This window comes from Culex pipiens, chromosome 1 (assembly GCF_016801865.2).
Source record: "Culex pipiens pallens isolate TS chromosome 1, TS_CPP_V2, whole genome shotgun sequence".
Taxonomy (NCBI): Eukaryota; Metazoa; Arthropoda; class Insecta; order Diptera; family Culicidae; genus Culex; species Culex pipiens.
In genome coordinates, this window is record NC_068937.1 from 112,141,744 (window position 1) to 112,145,577 (window position 3,834).

Genomic DNA, 3,834 nt, shown 5'->3' on the forward strand with positions numbered 1-3,834 from the left:
ATGAGATCCATCCAAAACATAAATTAAAAATCTGATTATTGAAGACGTGCTGGGTCTTTGTCCATTTGACAAAGATCCGGAAGTTCTAAATAACGTTTGAATCCGATTGATGCAAACGTTCTTTAGGGCGGGGCTTGTCGATTCAAGCTGAGGTACATCGCGCACGGCTAGCCTGCGTAGAAATGGGTCACCGAAGCTCGGCAGAGCTAACACCTTCCAAATGCCTATGCGAGTTATTTGCATGTATAGAATATAAATCTAAAATACATGGAAACAACTCAATTTGTAAGAAGCGGTCGCGTGGCTACGTTTGGTTGGTAGCACAAACACACACACACATATCAGCAAAGTTGTAGGGTAGAGTAGTCATCAATGAGACACGGGGAACAATGATAAAATGGCTCTCACAAGTCGTAGTTTCAACCAATCAGGCTTATATTTGGGGGAAAGGTGTGTCTACTGGATACACGTCTGCAATATTAGTGGCTTTGGTTATGGACGCTCCCTTGAAAAGTAATTCATAAATGTTTGATTCTGGGGTGTAAAAGTAAATTATGGACAAAAAATACTTTTTCGCTCGTAGGCTGCCATTTACACCAAAACTAATATTTCTTAAAATTTCTTTCGACGTTCTAAAGGGATTAAGTTGGGCTACAATGTCCTTTCATTAGATTTGGCCAAAATTTAGAATAAACTCAGAATCCAGGGCTGTCTCATTGTTCCCCACTCATTTCAGCCAATGGGTAACAATGAGACACTTTGATTTTTCATTAATAAACTTTTCAAAATCGATGGAAATCTTTCAAAACATGAATTAAAAGTGATTTTTGGCATATTTATAGAGTTTAAACTTCATTTAACCAAAAATACAAAGTTATTTGGTATTAATATATGGATTTTACAAAATTGAAATACTTTTTAGTGTAACTTTTGTTACTAAAAGATTCATGCTGGCAAAATTGCTCTAAAATGTTCAAGGCAAGTCACCTGCAATGGAACAATACAAAAACATGATGTTTTGCTAGAAAAATGTTGATTAACGTAGAGTGCATCATTGTTCCCCACCTGTCTCATTGTTCCTGCCAAGTGCGTCTACAATGAGACAGTTGAATATCTCTGGCTGTAGATGTCGGATCGATCTCATATTTTTGTCAATGTTAGAACACATTATAATAATGATAATGTGTGTGTGTGTGTGTGTGTGTGTGTGTGTGTGTGTGTGTGTGTGTGTGTGTGTGTGTGTGTGTGTGTGTGTGTGTGTGTGTGCAACCAACCAAACGGGACCACGTGGTCGCTTCTTACAAATTGAGTTGTTTCCATGTATTTTAGATTTTAAATTCTATACATGCAAATAACTCGCATAGGCATTTGGTAGGTGTTAGCTCTGCCGAGCTTCGGTGACCCATTTCTACGCAGGCTAGCCGTGCGCGAGGTACTTCAGCTTGAATCGACAAGCCCCGCCCTAAAGAACGTTTGCATCAATCGGATTCAAACGTTATTTAGCACTTCCGAGTCCTTGTCAAATGGACAAAGACCCAGCACGTATTTAGTTTGTAGTAGTAGTATTCCTAATTCTACCAATCCAAAGGACGGGGGATCGAACCCCGGTTCGAGCGACTTTAATGTTTCGTTCATGTTAAGAGTTTCAAAAATTCATATTTCCTGATCGTTCTCGTTTGGAGCAGATGGGAATCGAACCCAGGATCATTCGCTTACAAAGCGAACACTGTAACCAGTCAGTCACGGCTGCTCCATATTTCCGATTGGAAGTTTCTCACCCGAAAAGCAGCATCATCCGTCAAACCGGCAGCGATTACATTCACTATTTCGTCACGAATCCGGCGACTTCTCGAGCCGCCTGCATTTTGAGCCGCTCGGAAATCGAGCCGCCAATCTCAGCAAACGTTGCCTACTCCCGCCCCCTTCAGTCACTACTCAACTCCTTCAAAATTTTCCTCAGCAATTTTCACAACTTTACAACAATACAAACTTGGAAAATCCACCCATTTTCTTTTGAAGGCCACTTCCTGTATCGGCAGAAATTTCTGACCAAAATGTAACAAATGGATTCAAAAAACTCCGTTCGGTGACCGAGATTTCTACTCAAAGTGTCACTTCTTCACAACACCCAAATCACATGAAAACCTGCAAAAATCCGCCTGAATTCTTGTACCACTCAAAACACTACACTACCGAAAAAACTTCTCACGGAACTATCCCGCCGGAAAGTCTAAAAATCGCGAACCGTAAAACGTCACGATGAAAAATTCGAAACGAAGAGAAACCAAAAAACGCGGAGCGCAAATTCTTGTCAACCCAGAACACATTAAAATAATGATAATGCAACTAAAACCTCATTAAAACATGCTGATGAAAAAATTAGTAAAATCGTTGAAAGTTGAAAACCAAAAGTGTCTCATTGATGACTACCCTACCCTAATTCATGATCGAGTCGCCTTTAAAAAAAATTATATATATATATATTAGGGTGTTTCAGCCAAACAAAAAAGTTCTCAGATTACGGTAAACCGAGGTTCCCCTTGTAGAGGGTACCCATAGGGACTCTCATGCCAAATATCAGCCCATTTGGTTAAGAATTGGCCTGTCCCCAGCGGTTTAAAGTTTACATGGAAATTACTATGGGATTTTTGTGCTTTTCGTTCAATCGATCCTACAGGCCAGGGGACAACATGGATTCACTCGGAATAAAGACAGGTGTGTAGGGGATGGTCCAATGAACACATTCCAGAAGGAAAAAGGGTTGTCCGTTCTGTCCCCAAGGTGCGCATTGGATCGACGTCCGGTGTCTCAAAAACTACGAATGCCGACGCCAATTGAGCTTTTATTTTCAATGGTTACTACGTAGTCGTGATGTGTTTTGAATGGTAAACATGAAACAAATGTCAGAACGTCTCAATGGAAGCAGAAAGCTTTAGTTTGCGGTCCTGGAACCAGGCTATCCTGGTGGGAAATCTGGAGTGAAATCTGCCCCTGCATCGCACCCCGACGAACAGAGAGCTTTTAAGCGCTCTTTTGCACCGGAATCGATACGACAAGCTTTCGATCAAGAATGCCGCCTTGGAAATCTCCCGGTTGGCGGAAAGTGCTTTAAATGTACCACGAAGAAAGATCAATGCCCATTTGCAAGATTTGTACGACACTTGGAGAGGTATAAATTTTAACAATATGGTTTTATCAGAATGGTTTGTTCCAGTTTACTAAATTAAAGTAATTTTAGGAATTTACAAGCAACAATCCCGAACCACTTCGAAATCGGAGGAGGATAGAACTCATTTCAGGACGGAACTATCTCCTGCTCGTCATCCCGTCCGATCTCGCCTGCTCGCCATCCCGTCCGATCTCGCCAGCTCGCCATCGAGCGTAGTCCTGTCCAAGTCAACGTCCAGCAACAAGTCCGATCTCGCCAGCCCGTCATCGAGCGTGGTCCTGGCGTCATGTGCAAGTCCGATGTCACCATTCAGCGTAGTCATGATTCTTCGAAATCGTCATCCGACTTGGTCCTGCCCAGCGCAGCCTCAAATAAAAAATTTCATTTACTTATTGTTGTGTTTCTGTTTTTACTTCATATTACAAATACATAAGAAGATTAACAATTTCTTACATTAACCGTATATTAAAACATTATTTTATTGAATATCACTTCTTTTAAAACACAGAATTTAAAAAATACTGTCTTCAAATCCATTTCTTTTCAGTGCATTCAATTACAATTTTCAATTACAATTTTCAATTAAAAAAAAAACAAATTTCAAGCAAGAGTATAACATTTAATAGAAAAAATCTTGGAAAATTCATTGTATATAACGTTTGCAC

General features: G+C 40.3%; 1 long non-coding RNA gene across 1 annotated transcript; it reads left to right on the forward strand.

Annotated features, from left to right (window-relative positions):
- Positions 1–2,522: 2,522 nt before the first annotated feature.
- LOC128092466 (uncharacterized) lies at positions 2,523–3,632 on the forward strand. The gene is made up of 2 exons (XR_008211795.1): positions 2,523–3,169; positions 3,239–3,632. It is a non-coding gene; the product is annotated as an uncharacterized LOC128092466 (long non-coding RNA).
- The last annotated feature ends 202 nt before the right edge of the window (positions 3,633–3,834 follow it).